At 37.3% G+C, this 22070-nt stretch overlaps 1 pseudogene; it reads right to left on the bottom strand.

Moving 5' to 3' along the window:
* Nucleotides 1-12862: 12862 nt before the first annotated feature.
* On the bottom strand, nucleotides 12863-13828 carry LOC127677472 (putative vomeronasal receptor-like protein 4; annotated as a pseudogene).
* Nucleotides 13829-22070: the final 8242 nt, after the last annotated feature.

Here is a 22070-nt window from a genome sequence, read left to right on the forward strand (position 1 = left end):
ATTCTCACCTGAAGAACTTCGGATGGCGGAGAAGCATCTTAAAAAATGCTCAACTTCATTAGTCATTAGGGAAATGCAAATCAAAACAACCCTAAGATTTCATCTTACACCAGTCAGAATGGCTAAGATTAAAAATTCAGGAGACAGCAGGTGTTGGAGAGGGTGTGGAGAAAGAGGAACACTCCTCCACTGCTGGTGGGGTTGCAAATTGGTACAACCACTCTGGAAAGCAGTCTGGCGGTTCCTCCGAAAACTGGGCACCTCACTTCCAGAAGATCCTGCTATACCACTCCTGGGCATATACCCAGAAGACTCCCCACCATGTAATAAGGACGCATGTTCTACTATGTTCATAGCAGCCCTATTTATAATTGCCAGATGCTGGAAAGAACCCAGGTATCCCTCAACAGAAGAGTGGATGCAAAAAATGTGGTATATCTACACAATGGAGTACTATTCAGCCATTAGAAACAATGAATTCATGAAATTTTTAGGCAAATGGATGGAGCTAGAGAATATCATACTAAGTGACGTAACCCAGACTCAAAAGGTGAATCATGGTATGCACTCACTAATAAGTGGATATTAACCTAGAAAACTGGAATACCCAAAACATAATCCACACATCAAATAAGGTACAAGAAGAAAGGAGGAGTGGCCCCTGGTTCTGGAAAGACTCAGTGAAACAGTATTCGGCAAAACCAGAACGGGGAAGTGGGAAGGGGTGGGTGGGAGGACAGGGGAAGAGAAGGGGGCTTACGGGACTCTCGGGGAGTGGGGGGGGCTAGAAAAGGGAAATCATTTGAAATGTAAATAAATTATATCGAATAAAAAAAATAAAAAAAAATAAAATAAAAAAAAATCTAGAAGAAATAGACAACTTTCTAGATGCATACCAGGTGCCAACATTAAAACAGGATCAGATAAAGAATCTAAATAGTTCCATAAGTCCTGAGGAAATAGACGCAGTTGTTAATAGTCTCCCCTCAAATAAAAAATAAAAGCCCAGGACCAGATGTTATTAGTGGGGAATTCTATCAGATATTCAAAGAAGAGATAATTCCAATACTCTTCAAACTATTCCATGAAATAGAATCTCGAAGAACACTACCCAAGTCATTCTGTGAAGCCACAATAATGCTTATACCTAAACGAAACAAAGACCAAACAAGGAAGGAGATCTTCAGACCAATCTCCCTCATGATCTTTCATGCAAAATTATTGAACAAAATCTTAGCCAACCAAATCCAAAAATGCATCAAAACTATAATTCACCATGATCAGGTAGGCTTCACCAGATGCAGGGATGGTTCAATATATGGAAATGTGTCAATATAATCCACTACTTAAGCAAACTAAAGGAAAAAAATACATGGTCATTTCATTAGATGCTGAAAATGCTTTTGACAAAATCCAACATCCCTTCATGATAAATGTCTTGGAGAGATTGGGAATCCAAGGCCCATACCTTAACATAGTGAAAGCAATGTACTGCAAACTGGTAGCCAACATCAAACTAAAGGGACAGAAACTTGAAACAATCCCACTAAAATCAGGGACCAGACAAGGGTGCCCAATCTCTCTCTATCTATTCAATATACTGCTTGAAGTCCTAGCCAGAGCACTCAGAGAGCAAAATGAGGTCAAAGGTATACAAATTGGAAAGGAAGAAGTCAAAATATGCAGATGATATGATAGCATACTTAAGCAAAACCAAGACTTCCACCAGAGAACTCCTAAAGCTGATGAACAACTTGAGCAAAATGGCTGGATATAAAATTAACTCAAGCAAATCAGTAACCTTCCTCTACTCAAAGGATAAACAAGAGGAGAAAGAAATTAGGGAAACAACACCCTTCACAATAGTCCCAAATAATGTCATACCTATGTGTGACCCTAATGAAGCAAGGATCTATATCACAAGAACTTTAAGTCTCTGAAGAAAAAAATTGAAGAAAGTCTCAGAAGGTGGAAAGATCTCCCATGTTCATGGATTGGCAGAATCAATATAGTAAAAATGGCTATGTTACCAAAAGCAATCTACAGCTTCAATGCAATCCCCATCAAAATCCCAAATCAATTCTTCATAGATATAGAACGAGCAATTCTCAAATTCATCTGGAATAACAAAAAACCCAGGATAGCAAAAACCCTTCTCCACAACAAAAGATCTTCTGGGGGAATCACCATCCCTGACCTCAAGCTGTACTACAGAGAAGTAGTGATAAAACCTGTTTGGTATTGGTATGTAGACAGGTAGGAAGATCAATGAAATAGAATTGAAGACCCAGAAAACCCACACATATGGTCACTTGATTTTTGACAAAGGAGCTAAAAACATCCAGTGAAAAAAGACAACATTTTTTTAAAATTTATTTTCTATATATTTTGTTTGCATCTTAAAAGCTTTCCCCTTTCCCAGTGTCCCCACCCGCCCCCACATATGTCCCATAAGTCCTCTTCTCTCCATCCATTCTCCTATCTTTCCTCCTCCCTTTTCTCTATCCTGGTACTCCCCTACAATGCTGGATCAAGCCTTTCCAGGATTAGGGCCCTCTTCATACTTCTTCATGGGAATCATTTGGTATGGTAATTGTATTTTCAGTATTCAGAGCTTCAGGGCTAATTAATATCCACTTATCAATGACTGCATTCCATGTGTATTCTTTTGTGATTGTGTTACCTCGCTTAGGATAATATTTTCCAGTTCCATCCATTTGCCTAAAAAATTCATGAATTCATTGTTTTTAATTGCTGAATAGTACTCCATTGTGTATAAATAGCACATTTTCTGTATCCATTCCTCCATTGAGGGATATCTGGGTTCTTTCTACCCTTGGCTATTATAAATAAGGCTGCTATGAACATAGTGGAGCATGTGTCCTTATTGCATGCTGGGGAATCCTCTGGGTATATGCCCATGAGAGGTATAGTAGGATCCTCCGGAAATGTCATGTCCAATTTTCTTAGGGACTGTCAGACTGATTTCCATAGTGGTTGTACCATTTTACAATCCCACCATCAGTGAAGGAGTATTCCTCTTTCTCCACATCCTTGCCAACACCTGCTGCTTCCTGAGTTTTTGACCTTAGCCATTCTGACTGGTGTGAGGTGAAATCTCAAGGGATTTGCATTTCCCTAATGACTAATGATGTTGAGCATTTCTTAAGGTGTTTCTCAGCCATCCGACTTTCTTCAGGTGAACATCCAGTGGAAAAAAAGATAGCCTTTTCAACAAATGGTGCTGGTTCAACTGGAGGTCAGCATGCAGGAGAATGCAAATTGATCCATTCTTATCTCCTCGTACTGCGCTCAACTCCAAGTGGATCAAGGACATCCACATAATACCAGACATACTGAAACTAATAGAAGAGAAACTGGGGAAAACCCTTGAGGACATAGGCACAGAGGAAATGTTCCTGAACAGAACACCAATAGCTTATGCTCTAAGACCAAGAATTGACAAATGGGATCTCATAAAATTACAAAGTTTCTGTAAGGCAAAGGACACCGTCAAAAGGACAAATGGCAACCAACAAATTAGGAAAAGATCTTCACCAACCCTACATCTGATAGAGGGCTAATATCCAATATATACAAAGAACTCAAGAAGTTAGACCCCAGGGAACCAAATAACCCTATTAAAAATGGGGTACAGACCTAAACAAAGAATTTTCACCTGAAATACAGCATTTTCAACAAATAGTGCTGGATAAACTGGACATCTGCATGCAAAAAAATGCAAATAGAACCATTCTTATCTCCTTGTACAAAACTCAAGTCCAAGTGCATCAAGGATCTACACATAAAACCAGACACACTGAATCTTAGAGAGGAAAAAGTGCGGAAGAATCTTGAACATGTAGGCACAGGGGAAAGTTCCTGAACAGAAAGACAATGGCTTATGCTTAAAGAACAAGAATTGACAAATGGGACCTCATAAAACTACAAAGCTTCTGTAAGGCTAAGGACACAGTCAATAGGATAAAATGACAACCAACAAATTGGGAAAAGCTCTTTACCAACCCTAATCTGATAAAGGGCTAATATCCAATGTATACAACTAAGTCAAAAAGTTAGTCTCCAGAGAGTCAAATAACCCTATTAAAAATGGGGTACAGATCTAAACAGGGATTTCTCAACTGAGGATTGGTGGGATTGCAAGCTGGTAAAACCACTCTGGAAATCAGTTTGGTGATTCCTCAGAAAATTAGACATAGTACTGCCAGCAGACCCAACTATACCACTCCTGGGCATATACCCAGAAGATACTCCTATATGTAATAAGGACACATGCTCCACTATGTTCATTGCTGCCTTATTTATGATAGCCAGAAGATGGAAAGAACCCAGATGTCCTTCAACAGATGAATGAATACAGAAACTATGGTATATATACACAATGGAGTACTATTCAGCTATTAAAAACAATGAATTCGTGAAATTCTTAGTCAAATGGATGGAGCTAGAAGATGTCATCCTGATTGAGGCAACCTAATCACAAAAGAACACACATGGTATGCACACACTAATAAGCGGATGTTAGTCTAAAAGCTCAAAATAAACAAGTTACAATTCACTCAGATCAAGAAGAAGGAGGACTTATGTGAGGTTGCTTTAGTCCCTCAAAAAAGGGAACAAAATAGTCACAGGTGCAATAAGGAAGACAATGTGTGGAGCAGAGACTGAAGTAAAGGCCACCCAGAGACTGCCCTACATGGGGATTCATCCTATAAACAGTCAACAAACCCCGACACTACTATGGTCGACAAGAAGTGTACCAAAAGGAGCATGCCATGATTGTCTCCTGATGGGCCCTGCCAGAGCTTTACAAATACAGAGGAAGATGCTAGCAACTAACTATTGTACTGGGCATGGGCTCCCCAGTGTAGGAGGTCCAGAAGAACTGAAGGGCTTTACAGCTCCATGGGAAGAATAATGATTTTGGCCACGCAGATGCCCCAAGACTCCCAGGGGCTGAACCCTCATCCAAGGGGCACACATGGTTCCAGCCAAAAATGTGGCAGAGGAAGGCCTTGTTGGGCATCAGTAGGAGGAATGGTCCTTGGTAAGGTAAAGGCTCAACAGAGGCCCGAACAATAGGAAACTGAGGGGGCAGGAGAAGGAAGTGTGTCATATGGGGAGGCAATGTAAATGAAAGATGATATTCAATAGAAAAATCATACACACACAAGGTAAATGGCTTATGAAGAACATTGCCAAAGTTGTCTTTAGAATTTCATGTGCAGGAGCACATGCACATACATCCTTTATTTGTGCACAAACATATGCATATATACAGATATAAGACATTTTTACAACACATTTTGTGTGTAAAACAAATTTATTTACAAATAATATTTTAATAACTGTAGATGAAGTGCAAATACATGGACTTTTCATATAGGACATAAGTAGTGATGTTATAAAGAATAGAAAATTTAAGTTCATACTGTTATTATGGATGGAGAAAAATTATAATGCAGAAACATATTACCCATCAGATCCTGGTCCAAGACTCTGTAGGAAGCCCTTGCTCTACAAAGTCCAGGCAGGCACCTAGAACCTGAGGTAAGCCCACTGATCATTGACCACTCATACTCCCTCACTGCCCAGTCATAATACCCTAACCATCCTTCCCCACTTCATTAGCACATCTACCCCCAATTCTAGTGGAGGTACCCTGCTGGACCTGAGGCCATTGCTTCCATCAGTACTCCAAGTCCAGGAGAGGGGCCCTGCTTGAACAGATGCCACACTGACTCCCAGATATTCACATAGCACACCTGCCTAAGCACTGTTAGAACTCAGTGCATAAACAGCCTACCCTAATCATCCCACCACTCCCCATCATCATACCCAGGCCCCTACCTTCTGGTGAGAAATCCCTGCTGGACCAGAGGCCAAGCCAGCCATCAGAAATCCAGGCTACAAATTGGATTGAGCCCCTCTGACTTCTCAACCCCAGGCTACTTAGGTGAGAAGATTAGAGAGGAAACAGAAATCAAGAGGGAAAACACCTATTCAACAAAGACAAACTCAGAAATTGGCACCTAGACCTATTATCACCCTAAACTCAGATGCCTAGATGCCAGTGTAAGAACACAATTAATAGCCAGGGCAATATGTTACCACCACAACTCAGTAATTCTATGACAGCAACCCCTGAATGCTCCAACATAGCTCCAACACAAGAAAACAACATCAAACAAACTAGAAGATGGTAGAGGTTGCTATATAAGAAATGATGAATCCCTTAAAGAAATTGAGGAAAAGACCAAAAAAATAGAGGAAATGAATGACTCTCTTAAGGAAAGCCAATACAAAACAAACAGTTGAAGGAAACAAGTAAAACTGTTCAAGACCCGACAATAAAAATAGAAACATTAAGCAAACCACAAATAAGTGAATTGGAATTCTGCAAATGGGAAATCTAGGTAATCACAGAGGACTTATAGACCTAAGGATCACCAACAGGATAGAAGAAATGGAAGAGACAACCTGAGGTATGGAAAATAAAATAGAAAAATAAATACACCAGTAAAAGAAATTACTAAAGAAAAAATCTTGAAAGAAAACATCCAATAAATCTAGGACACTATGAAAAAGACCAAACCTAAGAGTAATAGAAATATAGGAAGGAGAATAATCCTAACTCAAGTCCCAGAAAATATCTTTAACTGAATCATAGAACAAAAATATCCTAATTTAAAGGAGAAGATTCCTATGAAGTATAAGAAACCTACAGAACACCAAATACATTGGGCCAGAAAATAAATTCTCCTCACTACATAATTATCAAAACCCTAAATGTACAGAACATAGAAAGTTTATTAAAACTTGCAAAGGAAAAAGACCAAGTTACATATAAAACCAGATATGTTAGAATTACATCAACTTCTCAATAGAGACTCTAGGAGCCAGGAAGGCCTTGACAGATGTCCCTCAGACTCTTAATCCAAATCCCAAACTACTCTACCCAGAAAACTTTCAATTACCATAGATGGAAAAAACAACCTATTCCATGATAAGGTTAAATTTAAACAGTATCTCTCCAGAAATTTAGCCTTACAAAAGGTTCTAGAAGAAAGTTTCCAACCAAGAAAGTTATCTACACAGACAGAAACACAGGAAATAAATGATCTCACATGAGCAAAACAAAAGAGAAATACTCACACACACACACCCCAACTCCACCACCAACACTACCACCACCACCACCACCACCACCACCACCACCACCACCACTAAAATAACAGGAATAAACAGTCACTGGCCATTGATATCTCTCAATATCAATGGATACAATTATCTAATAAGAAGACACAGACTAAAATAATAAATGGAAAACTAGTATCTATCCTTCTACTGAGTACATGAAAAATACCACAACATAAAAGATAGACATTAACCCAGAGTAAAGGGGTTGAAAAAAGATTTACCTAGAAAACGTATCTTAAGAAACAAACTGGTCTAGCAATTCTAATATCAACATAGGCCTCAAACCAAAATCAATCAAATGAAATGTGGAAGAACACTACATATTCATCAGAGCAAAATTCATTAAGAAGATCTTTCAGTTTTTAACATCTGTGCCCCAAATGCAAGAAGATCATGTTTGTAAACAAAATACTACTAAAGCTTAAACCATACATTCATAATGGGAGAGTTAAAAACCCTATTCTTACCAACACATAAGTCATCAAGGAAAAACCTAATCAAAGAAATTCTAGGGCTAACAGATGTTATGAATCAAGTAGACCAAGCATATATTTACAGAACATTTTCGAAACACAAAGGAAATACCTTCTTCTCAGAAACTCAGGGAACTTTCTCCAAAATTGACAATATACATGATCAAAAACAAGTCTCAACAGCCTTGAAAACTGAAATAACACCCTGTATCCTATCAGACAACCACAAATTAAAGCTGGATATCATCATCAACAACAACAACAGACAGCCCACAAACTCATGGAGATTTGTTTCACAACTCTCTACTGAATGACTACTGAGTCAAGACAGATATTAAAAAGAAAACAATTAAAGACACCTTAGAAAAAGTTCAATAAAAATGAATTTACAACATACCCAAACTTATGGGACACAATGTAAGCAGTGCTATGATGAAAGTACATAGTAGTCATTAAAAATCTCACAACAACAACAACAACCGCAACAGCAACAGCAGCAGCAACAACAACAGCAACAGCAAAAGCAACAACATCCCAAGGCCAGAAGTTTTAGTGTAGAATACTACCAAATATCCAAGCAAGAGCTAATACCAATACTTCTCACACTATTAAGCAGAATAGAAAAAGAAGAAACATTGCCAAACTTATTCTCTGAGGCCAGAGCCTCCGTAATACCTAAACCACACAAAGAGTCAACAAAGAAAAAAATTTCAGACCAATTTCCTTTATAAACATGGATGCAAAACTAATCAACAAAACACTTGCAAGTGAATCCAAGAACATGTCAAATCATCATCCACCTTGATCAAAGAGGTTTTATCCCAGGATTGCAAGGATGGTTCAATATATGAAAACCTATCAACATAATTCACTATTTAAACAAACTGATAGAAAAAAATCACATGATCATTTTTTTTAGATGCAGAAAAGGCCTCTGACCAAATCCAAAACCCCTTCATGTTGAGAGTTTTAGAGAGATCAAGGATGCATAGATAAACAGAATAATAGCAATATACAGCAAACCAATGACCACAAAAACACTTGTTCAACTATGTGTGCAACAGTTGTATTAATAATAGGTAGAAACTGGAAATAACATAGATGACTCTCAACCTATGAATGGATAAAAGAAAATGTGGTAAATATACAGAATAGATTATTACTCAGTTCTTAAAAATAATGACATCATGAAGTTTGTAGGCAGATGAATAGAACTAGAAAAAAATCATCTTGAGTATGGTAATCCAGACTCAAAAGACAAATATGGTGTGTACTCTCTTATAAGTGAATAGTAATTATAAAATAACAGATGATCATGCTTCAATGCACAGACCCAGAGAGACAAAGTAACAAGGAGGGCATGGATCTCCCTGAAAAGGAGAAAAGAATAGCATTTGCAGGTAAAAAGGTAGGAAAGGTAGTGATGGGAATAGGAGGGATCAGGCAGAAGGTGGGAGGGGTGGAGGGAGAGTATTAAAAGGTAACTGGAATTAGGTGGCAGTTGGGAGGGGTGATATAGAAACTCAATTAAGTGGAAACTCCCTGAGATATATGAGATATATGAGAGTGATCTTAGAGAAGCTTCCTAGTAAGGTGGGACTTGGAGCCTGAACTGGTAATCTTCTATAATTAGGCAAGGCTCATAGTAGAGGGGCTGGGCTATCAACCCAGCCACAAAGCTTTCTACCTACAATATGTCCTGCCTAAAAAATGTCTTGAGGCAATGGTAACACTGAACTTGTGGGAGTGACTAAGCAATGTCTTTTAGAAAGTTAGACCCAGAGTGCTGGAGGGAGTCCATGCTGCCTGCATCACTAGGAACCAGAGATAGGACAGCCCACAAACCCATGACAGAACAAACAAAACAGGAAAAAAATCAATGAAATGATCCCTAATGATATGTTGCAATACTCAGATATTACTGTCCACCCCAATTGTTACCAGAGAAGCATCATCCAGCATCTGATGGGAGCAGATACAGAGATCCCTAGCCAAAGATTAGGCAGAGCCAGGGAAAACCCATAGCTGAGAAGAGGGGAAAAGGATTATAGGAGCCAGCAAACCGGTAACCAACATCAAACTAAATGGAGAGAAACTTGAAGCAATCCCACTAAAATCAGGGACTAGACAAGGCTGCCCCCTCTCTTCATAGCTTTTCAATATAGTTCTTGAAGTCTTAGCTAGAGCAATTAGACAACATAAGGAGGGCAAAGGGATACAAATTGGAAAGGAAGAAGTCAAACTATCACTATTTGCAGATGATATGATAGTATACTTAAGTGACACAAAATCTCTACTAGAGAACACTTACAGCTGATAAACAATTTCAGCAAAGTGGCTGGCTACAAAATCAACGTAAGCAAACCAGTAGCCTTTATATACTCAAAGCATAAGCACACTGAGAAAGAAATTAGGGAAATGACACCCTTCATAATAGCCACAAACAGCATAAAGTATCTTGGGTTGACTCTAACCAAACAAGTGAAAGACCTATATGAGAAGAACTTCAGATCTCTAAAGAAGGAAATTGAAGAAGATCTCAGAAAATAGAAAAATCTTCCATGCTCATGGATTGGCAGGATTAATATAGTTAAAATGGCCATCTTGCCAAAGGCAATCTACAGATTCAATGCAATCTCCATCAAAACCCCAACACAGTTCTTCATAGAGCTAGAAAGAACAATGCTCAAATTCATCTGGAATTACAAAAAAAAAAAAAAAAACCCAGGATAGCTAAAACTATTCTCAACAGTAAAAGAACTTCAGGGGGATTCAGTATCCCAGACCTCAAACTTTACTACAGAGCAATAGTGATAAAAACTGCATGGTATTGGTACAATGTCAGGCAAGCGGATCAATGGAATAGGATTGAAGATCCAGAAATGAACCCACACATCTATGGGTACTTGATTTTCGACAAAGGAGCTGAAAGCATCCAGTGGAAAAAAGATAGTCTTTTCACCAAATGGTGCTGGTTCAATTGGAGGTCAGCATGCAGAAGAATGCGAATCGATCCATTCTTATCTCCTTGTACTAAGCTCAACTCCAAACGGATAAAGGCCCTTCACATAAAACCTGACACACGGAAACTAATCGAAAAGAAACTGGGGAAGACCCTTGAGGACATGGGAACAGGGGAAAAGTTCCTGAACAGAACACCAATAGCCAATGCTCTAAGATCAAGAATTGACAAATGGGACCTCATAAAACTACAAATTCTCTGTAGGGCAAAGGACACTGTCAAAAGGACAAAACGTCAACCAACAGATTGGGAAAGGATCTTCACCAACCCTAGATCTGACAGAGGGCTAATATCTAATATATACAAAGAACTCAAGAAGGTAGAACCCAGAGAACCAAATAACCCCATTAAAAAGTGGGGTACCGAGCTAAACAAAGAATTTTCACATGAAGAACTTTGGAGGGCTGAGAAACACCTTAAGAAATGTTCAACATCATTAATCATTAGGGAAATGCAAATCAAAACAACCCTGAGATTTCACCTCATACCAGTCAGAATGGCTAAGCTCAAAAACTCAGGAGACAGCAGGTGCTGGCGAGATGTGGAGAAAGACGAACACTCCTCCACTGCTGGTGGGATTGTAAGATGGTGCAACCACTTTAGAAATCAGTCTGGAGGTTCCTCAGAAAACTGGGCATGGTACTTCCGGAGGACCCTGCTATACCACTCCTGGGCATATACCCAGAGGATTCCCCAGCATGTAATAAGGACCCATGCTCCACTATGTTCTTAGCAGCCCTATTTGTAGTAACCAGAAGCTGCAAAGAAACCAGGTGTCCAACAACGGAGGAATGGATACAGAAAATGTGGTATATTTACACAATGGAGTACTATTCAGCCATTAGAAACAATGAATTCATCAAATTCATAGACAAATGGATGGAGCTGGAGAACATCATACTAAGTGAGGTAACCAAGTCTCAAAAGATCAAACATGGTATGCACTCACTGATAAGTGGCTATTAACCTAGAAACGTGGAATACCCAAGAAATAATTTACATATTATATGATGTCCTAAATGAACAGAGGAGTGGCCCCTGATTCTGGAAAGACTCAATGCAACAGTATAGGGGAATACCATAACAGGGAAGTGGGAAGGAGTAGATGGAGGAATGGGGGAGGGAAGAGGACTTATGGGACTTTCGGGGAGTGGGGACCCAGAAAATGGGAAATCATTTGAAATGTAAATAAAGAATACATCAAATAAAAAAATGCAAAAAAAAAAAATGCCTCACAGAATCAACCAAGCAGGGATCTCGAGGGATCACAGAGATTGAAGGAACAAATAGGGACCCTGTATGGGTCTGAGCTAGGTCCTCTGCATATTCATGATACTTGTGCAGTTTGGGTGTTCTTGTGGGATTCTTAACAGTGGAAGTTGTGGTGGTGGTGGTGGTGGTCTGTCTCTGATTCTTTTCCTTATGTTTGGGGATTTATTTTTCTCCTGGAGGGTTGCCTCATCTTGCCTTAATAAGAGGGTTTGTACCAAGTCTTACTCCAACTTGCTATACTATGTTCAATTAATATCCTTGGGAGGCCTTCTCTTTTTCTTCTAAGGGAAAAAAGGAGTGGATTTGGGACAGGAAGAAGTTGGTAGGGACACATTGGAACGAGAGGAGGGATGGGAAACTGAAGATGGGAACTAATGTATGAGAGAATAAAAGTAATAAGAATTAGGAAATAGAATTAAAACTACAATTGGATCTTAAAACCATTCTTGGTGATTTGTATTAAATTAAGTCATTTTCAAAGGAAATACTTAAAAAGTCACCTTAACTAAGAAATTCTTTCAAGTAACCTCAGCTTCAGAAGAACATTTATGATATGAATTAAAATGGAGCAGAAATCTTAAAAGAATGTATGATACCACAAATTTTATTTAAATCATATAAAAAATCTTGCTTTGCTACTTGAACTATTAAATAGTTTAAAATGAATCTGTTTCATTAAAAAAGAAATAATTGAGACTAGAATGAAATAGTTTCTTACAAGTATTGCTAAGTCCATTTCCAAGGACTACAAATACCTCCTATTACCTCCATGAGCACCAGGAATATAATCATGCTGGCTTAACACTCATACTTATAAAATAAAATAAAATAAAATAAAATAATAAAAAATAAAATAAAATAAAATGAATCTTTTTTAAAGAAAAGGAAAAATTATCACCTTGAAAAAAGTCTGGTGGCATTTTTGCCACAAGTTTTTCAGTGCTTTTATTATTCTGTTATCAGAACTTATTTGTACCAAAGGAGTAATTGTGGGATAGGCATTCATTACAAACTTCTGAACAGTCAGGATGAGTGGGTCATACCTCCACAATAGGACTGAAGTAGATGAGATGATGAAGTCCACCCAGTACATGACCACAAAGAAAACCACCAGCAACAAGATAATCTGTGTGGCCTTCTTCTCAGGGGACACTCTCAGGTGTCTCATGCTATGAAGATGCTTGCATTGCCTCTGATGTCTAAATAAGATAATCAGCATGTATGTGCTTGTGGTCAACATGACTCCTACAAAAAGCACATCTCTTAAAGTTGTCACTGTTAACATCAATCCCCCGATAATGCTGTTCATGGGAAAGTGTGAGCAGTATTCAGTGACCTTCATCTGGTTGGTGTCACTCACATTGGCATGAGCACCAATAGAGAAGAGCTGGTTAATGCCGAAGGATAAACTTAAAGACCAAAAACAGAAAAAAGCATAGGTGATGTATTTTTTTAGTTTATGTTTAAACTTTGCCAACAGTGAGGTACTGGGACTGATAGTGACAGCCTGGACCACACTCAGGAGGCAGGTTATGCAGATAGAGAGGCCTCTCATCACCCTGCTTATGTAAAAAGTTGCCTTACATTTGAAGCCATTCTCAATGCTCAGTAAGTCTAATATGTTTGTAAGCCAAATATCCCCTGCACTGAGGAACATCATTATGTGAACAAAGGTCAGGTGAGAGGAGATCAGGTCCATGGGCTTATGTTTGTCACCTAAGATTATGAAAATATAGAAAGTCAGCAGAAACATATTGGCTAGGAGTCCTAGTCCAGATTGGAAATAAAGGACATTCTTGATTGAAGACATAAATGGAAAGTGTATTCATCTTAAAAGCATAGTGGAAGTCTATTTCATATATCTGAAAAGAATAGATTATATATCAAACTTATGAGTTGCTTTACAGTATGGTTGTATAGTCATTCTATTTTCTCTACTAATTTTTACTAACCTATATCTTCCACTTGTTTGATGTTTCATACTGGATAGAGCCTACATTTCTGTATACCCTCCAAGTATCTCCTATAAGAGAGAATATTATGGACAATAAATGCATTTAGAGTCACATCTACAATCTGTGTTTCTGTATTGCATCTGAGTATCATATCTTTGAAATCCAATCCTATTGCTTTAAATGGGCTCATTTTACACTTAGCTACTAAACAGTAGTAATGAACATAGAAGATCAATCACATTTGCACAAATGAACACAAAGTTCAGTAAGCTGGAGGAAAATCATAGAATATATTCAAAAAATCAGATGATAACACATCACATTGTATTACTATGCTCTATTTTGTAATTATTCATATTTTGACTCACAACTCTAATGAAATCCCAGTCATAATTCATGATAATATGACAGTTTTAATTATCAAAAGCTCTATCTTAATTCATCTTTTCTTAATGTTTTGTTTTGCATGAAATCTTATATTTTCAGAGTCTAGAATTAAAGATATAGATATAGTAGAGAACCATTAGTGTATCTTCCAGATCCAATGAATTATGTTTCGTTGTCCTAAATGGGCCTGGATCGTTTTCATTTCCATTCCTACCCAATTTAAACCCTTTGTGAACTCCAATTCATGATTAAGGAACTATTTCTGAGGTGTCAAGAAAGCACAATTTTTATACCTTTTTTGGGGAGGATGGCTGGGTAAATCAATAACAGGATGGCCCTTTTCAGCCATCCATGTTGCTATTTCCCCTAACTCCCTCCATTGTTGGTGTTTATCTCCCTCCCCCTTACCTAAGAACCCACCCATTTCCCCATTTCCCTCTTTGATCAATTGTGTCCTGTTGCTACTCTCCTTTACCTTCCTCCCCACTTCTGTATTTACTTGCCTCATTACCCCTAAGGAGCCCTGTTTATTATGTTTTCCTGATCAGATACTTTTAGCCTGTAATTCTCTCCATTGTTCCCACTCTCACCACTACCCTGAAAATTCTCCCATTTTGCTTTTCTGGTTTCTCTAGTTACTACAGGCTACATATTCACATCTGAAGATGTTGAGCTGGGAGCCTCCAACAAGAGACAATATGGGATGGTAAGACAAACCCAATTTTGCATGCATTGTGACAAACATGAAGATAACCATATAGTAATGCTGTTTGGAATTTCTGTTTAAAATAGATTCATTTCCATGTACTGGACACAAGGCCACAGTACTATCATACATCACCAGCCACCAAACATTCTTTACAGTTCCGCTCAACAGTCTTAGCTTTGGTGATTGTGTGAGTTATTTGGTCTGGTTACCTGTGGCAGTTTATTATTGGACTGATTTAATTCAGTACCATAAAATTAGCTTTGTGATAAAGAAGTAGAAAATGCCTGTCCTGATTCAGAGCTTGTAGGAAAATTGGTGTACAATTATATTTTCAAGTTCACTCAAATATTCCACATATGTAGACAGATACAAGCTTATTATAAAAATAATTCAGCAGTTAATTCAGCATGAAATTATATAGGTAAGCATTAGAATTAGTTATATAATCATATAGCTTCTAGGTATATCCATATCACAAACATGTTTAAGACAGTGGTACAATTATCTTTATGGCATTTTCATTAGAAGTGTTAGGAACAGGTATATTTATTTAGTTACCAAATACAATTTTTGATCAATAGGCTCTTTGGTTAACTCTAGTTTCATCAACATTTAATGTTGAACTACAGAAATAATCACTAAAAGTACAGTTTTAGCATTTAATGAAAGCACAAATAATACAAGGGATTTGGGGCAAATATATTTATACTTATATAAAAACCATTCTTAATTTTCTATTATTTTACTCCATGTAAATGTATAAACATCCCACGTATTGTCTGTCAGCACACATAGCTTCAGCTTCAAACATTATATGGAAGTTTATGTTTATTCACTTAGCTTGGTAATGTCATTTTCTGACCCTCAGTTGCAAAAGTGGCCAAGGTTACATGGATATATGCTATGGTCCACAAATATAAATTGATGCAGCACTGTTCCTGGATCTATCACTCAACAGCAGTTGTTTGCATTAACCTTTGTTTCCATTGGACACATTTGCCTCCGGCCACCAGTACTGAACATTTATTTGTGGGATATTAACAACTCAGTACTCCAGTTCCTATTTCATATGACTTTTCACACATTACTCATTACCTTTTTTGATTCTTTTCTTCTTTTGTAGCAGAAAAATAAACCTGGGAAATGTTAACATTTTCTTCTAGAAAGTCATTCTTATTTCACCAACTTCTCTCATTTCTACTAAAATAAAATTAACTATATCTGTTTTTCTATATTTAAAGATGTTAATAATTTTCCAATGAACATTTTCATATCTTTCTCAAACTCACACTGTATGACTTGTGAAGCTCTAAGGATGATTGCTTCCCCAGTCTCTACAGTGACAATTCTATTGCTACTTTGTCATCTCATAGGACCTGTCTTGTAAGTATGAAACTGTAATATTCTTGTTACAGTTTCCTGTGCAAAACTCAATTTTCATATAATTCATCCATTTAATTTATTTAAGAGGATCAGGTAATATCTATAAACTAATGCCTTCTTAATAAGTGATCAGTATCTATTCCTACTGTCCTCCAATTTATAAAGATTGCATGGAACTAACTGGGGTGGATAAGGTCTTTATGTCCTGTGATTCCAGAAGACATATTCTTGTTGCCAACAGTGGAAAGTACATCAACTAACACCATGTCTCTTGTCACCTGGAAGTCACATACTCACTTCATGTTCTCTCTGAGTAGTCATGTTCTCTCTGAGCAGGTTTTTGGTCACTACTCACTCCATATATTAAAACTTAAAGTAAAATTGATACTTGTCATCTACTTTATTAGTATGTTCCCTAGATTGCTAAATCTCTACATTGGAAAAAGTAAAGATCAACATAAATTCATAAAACAAGACTGCTGTAAAATCTAGTTCTGAGATAATGAAAAGGTAAAGTAGTTTCTGTGAAAGATACAGAGAAAACAACTCTTTGTCACTTTGGATGCAGGTCTGTAGAGAATACTGTCTGCACACTGCATAGTATTTTGATTCTGAGTCCATTTCTTATACTCTCATACCCAGCAAACCAAAAGAAAGATGTCACTTGGTCAATTAGAAGATTTTTTTAATATGTGATTAACATTTACAGAGCAAGGGATAGGAAAAAGAAAGTTTAAAAATTATATACCATTGGGGAAAATCACTAAAATTACTATATTTTGGCCATATATCATTACCTTCTATATTACTTGCATTACATGCTGAATTTTAATAAATTATAGATGTATAACTAATAAAAATTTTATACATATATAGTTTGTGCATTTGCAATTTTAAAATTCAAAAAGGGCAATGGTTCTTTCAATGTGGAGACCAAGTCTTGAATAAAGTATTATCCAGGAGCTTTTATTTAAGATATATTAATTTGATTTTACATATATGAGTGTTTGTATGTATGGCTGTGTACCACTGTCATGTCATATCATATGGGGCAATAAATACTCCAGATCTAGAGTTACAGATGGTCGTGATTCAACATGTCATTGCTGGAAATCTAACCCAGGCCCACTGAAAAGGTAAAAAGTGCTCTTAACTTCTAATCATGGAGCTTTAAAAAATCACAGAGCATCACTTTACATATTCTGTAAATGTATATTGATGAGAGACTTAGATATGTGGCTCTGAAAATTGGGATGAATCCATTAATTTACTAGACTAAGATTTTTTTAGAAGCAAAAATCATGGAACTGTAAAATGTGTGATATATCAACATATATTCATGGGGATTTTATAGGATGGTCTTAATAGTGCATGAACAAAAGTATTTAAGAAACATTCCCCAATGTTTTACTTGTATATGAAGTATATTCATTGTAAAGGGGATGGATTGCATGACATATTCCCTGAATATATAATACCTATTGAACACCTTTACCCTATTAGTCTCCTCTTTCTCTCTATCAATATTTCATCTATTTCTACCAGGCCTTGTTCTTCTTCATAGTCCCATTCCATTGTAAGTTATATAACCAGAGAACTAAGAGAAATCTATGTTCTAGTAATCATTACACTAATACCTTTATGTCTACAAGCATATATTGTATGCTTGTTATACAGAGTGGCTCAAAAGCAATCTTCTAAGCAGAGAATTCTCTAATCATTTATTACAGAAAATAATGCTTCCTTCTACCACTAACTTATAGCTCTCACTATAATGAAGAGTAAAGGAAACACTCACCCAGCTGGGCCTTTGACAAACATCCTTGTAGAATGAGGCCCTAAGAAGTAGTTATAAGGTAGAAATGTAATCATCTCATCTCCCTTAGGCCCATAGTTTTCATGTCATCTGGACAAGGCAGTTCTGACCTTGAGGTTGAGACTCTCAATTGGAAAAGTGAGCATCCCTAATTCCAGGAAAACAGTAGAGTAGTAACAGCTGAGCTCTGGGTTTTCTATGTATGAGTTATTCTCTCCAGGCAATATCTGTCTGTATGAATTAACTGATCCCAGTCATTGTGAACAAGACAAAACTAACAACAATAATATCCCTCTTAAAAGAAGTAGAAAACAATTTCAGATTCCCCATGGTTTCTTTCCTGCTTCCAAAACATTCATGGTCCCCTCCATACATAATTATTTGTCACTGTCTTTAGTGACTCACTTAATAATTAACAACTCATTAGATAAATTTAAGAATATGTCACCTCCTCCAATTTCTTTTAGGAAAAGTAATCATTCTTACTGAGCACATAGGATTGGGACAGTGTATTATGAGAAAAAAACCTGTGCTATTGGGTTTGGGATGCAGCTCAGTTGATAGACAGCATGCCTAGAAAGCATTTTATATGTGGGGACCATGAAACAAGTTGAACCTTCAAGTTATGGGCGCAAGTGGGGAAAGTCTTGGAAATATAAAGGATACAAGATGCAAACCTAAACAAAATAAAGGCAATATAAATCAAACCAATAGCCACTATCAAACTAAACATAGAGAACCCTAAAGCAATTTCCCCTAAAATCAAGGAGACAACAAGGTTGCCCACCCTCTCTGTGTCTATTCAATATAGTACTTGAAGTTCCAGCCATGGCAATAAGACAACTAAAGGAGATTAAGAGAACACAAATTTAAAAGGCAGAAGCCTTGTTATCACTATTGGCAGATGTTGTAATAGCACACATAAAAGACCCCCAAAATTCTACCAGAAAACTCCTAAACCTGATGAACACATTCAGAAATGTGACTCTATTCAAAGCCAACTAAAAATAATGGTAGCCCTCCATATACAATCAATAATTGGGCTGAGAAAGTAATTAAGGAAAAAAAACACCCTTCACAATAGCCACCAATAATATAAAATATCTTGCTGTAACTCTAACCAAGCAAGTAAAAGTTCTGTATGAGAAGAACTTCAAGTCTCTGAAGAAAGATATGGCAGAAGATATAAGAAGATGGACAGATCTTCTATGCTCATGGATTGGTAGGATTAGCTTAATGAAAATGGCCCTATTACCAAAAATAATCTACAGATTCAGTGCAATTCCCATCAAAATTCCAACACATTTTGTAACATATCTTCAAAGAAGAATTCTCAATTTTATATGGAAAAACAAAAATAACCAGGATAGCTAAAGCAATCAGTAAATGTACAGTTAAAGTCCATTAAAATTAAGATAATTCTTGAAGTGTCACCAACTCTGATTTCAATCTCTGTTACAGAGCAATACTAAACAAATCTCATAGTACTGGCTTGAAATCAGACAAGTTCATTAATATAATGGGACTAAAGTCCTAGAAATAAACCCACATAACTATGGACACTTGACTTTTGACAACGAAGCCCAAACAACAAAATGTAAAAAAAGAAAACATCTTCAACACTTGTTCCCTGAATGTCTGCCTGAAGAATAACAACAGATCCATATTTATCACTCTGAAAAAAAACACAAGTCCAAGTGAATAAAAGACCTTAATTTACAATCAGATACAATACACCAAGTCTAATAGAAAAGAAAATGAGCCACTTTTTTTGAACACATATACAATGGAGACAAATTCCTGAACCGAAAAACATTCTCTCAGGCACTCATATCAACAAATAATAAATTGAACCTCATGGTACTGAAAAGCTTTTGCAAGAGACAAAATATATTCCTATAAAATGGGAAAAGCTCTTCACTAACAATGCGTCTGACAAAGGACTAATATCCAAAACACATAAAGAACTCAAGAATTTAGACACCAAACAGCCAAATAACTGAATTAAAAAGTAGGGTAGGGAGTTATCCAGATAATTCTCAACAGAGGAATCTCCAATGACCAAGAAACACTTAAAGAAATGTTCAACATCCATACTGATCAGGGAAATGCAAATCAAAACATCTTTAAGATTCCATCTTACACCTTTCAGAATTATTAAGATCAAAATTGCAAGAGACAGCACATGCTGGTGAGGATGTAGATCAAGGGGAACACTCCTCCATTGATGATGGGAGCACAAACTGGCACAACCACTTTGGAGATCATTTTGGTTGTTTCTTAGAACAACTGACAATATTTCTACCTCAAGACTCAACTATACAACTTCTGGTCATAAACCCAAAAGATTCCCCACTCTGTATATGAACACTTGCTCAGCTATGTTTATAGCATCTTTATTCATAATATCTAGTAACTAGAAATAACCTTGATGTCCTTCAATTAAAGATTGGATAAAGAAAATATAGGTTATTTACTCAGTAGAATACTATTCAGCTACTAAAAACAAGGATATCATGAAATTTTCATGCCAATGCATGCAACTACAATATATCGCTATGAGTGAGATAACCCAAACCAGAAAGGCATGCATGGTTCTATGTTTTAAGTGGACAGTAGCCATAAAGACTGGATAACCATGTTATAATCCATAGACCAAAAGATACTATGTAATAGAAGATTCCCAAATGGGGATGAGTGAATCTCCCTCAGATGAGGAAACAAAATAGTCATTGGAGGTGGATGGAGGGAGAGAATTGTGTGTGGGAGATACAATGAGGATGTGGACAGGGATGGGAATTTTGTGTAGGAAGAGGGGTGAAGAGAGGACTGGGGTGAGAGTGGTAATCTATTGGGGAAATCTTAGGAGTAGCTGGAGACCTGGGTCAAGAGAGAGTTTCATGGTGTCTATGGTAATGTTTCTAGCTGAGGATCACAACAAAAGTGGTTATGAAAACTGAACTGGCCACCTACTGAAACCCTGCAGACATCTAGTAATAAGACAGGACCATTAAACTACTCACAAAACATTCAATCTCAATTTAGTTCTGTCTGAAAGATTGGCAGGGATGAAGATGGAGCAAAGATTGAGGGAGTAGCCAGCTAATTATTGGCCAAACGTGAGATACATCCCATGTTTGAGAGCCAATTCCTGACAATATGAATGGTACTCTGCTATGCTTGCAGATGGGGAGTCTAGCATAACAGACTCCTAACAGGCTTCATCCAGCACTGGACAGAAACAGATACAGAGACCCATAGCTAAACATCAGGAGGCACTTGTAGAGATTTGCGAAACAGTAGAAAATAGAACTCAGCTAGCTAGAGGGAGCAGGGACATTACAAGATGATGTGCTACATGGTCAACTAGTTGAGCTTATAGGGGATCACTGAGACTGGATGAGCAACCAACAAGGATACAGGGGTTGAAACCTGTCCCCTTACCCATTTATAACCAAAGTGCAGCTTGGTTTTCATGTGAATCCCCTAACAATTGTAATGGAACCTGACTCTGACACTGTTGCCTGCCATTGGATCCCTTCTCTAAACTGCACTGCCTGTTTGGGATGCAATAGGAGAGGATAGGCTAGACTAACTGCAACTGGCAACCCCAGGGTCCTATGGTACCCAAGGAAGGCTCTCCCTTATCTGAGTAAAAGAGGAGAAGATATTGGGGGGAGGAAGGATTTGTAAGGTTGAAGTTGGAGAAGAGGAGGCATGAGAGCTGCTATCACAACATAAAGTGAATAAATAAATAAATGAATGGATAAATAAATAAAAAATAATTGGAGAGATCTCCTAGCAAATTTAATACCACTCTTGAAAGCTTTCA

Source organism: Apodemus sylvaticus, chromosome 2, assembly GCF_947179515.1.
Source record: "Apodemus sylvaticus chromosome 2, mApoSyl1.1, whole genome shotgun sequence".
NCBI lineage: Eukaryota > Metazoa > Chordata > Mammalia > Rodentia > Muridae > Apodemus > Apodemus sylvaticus.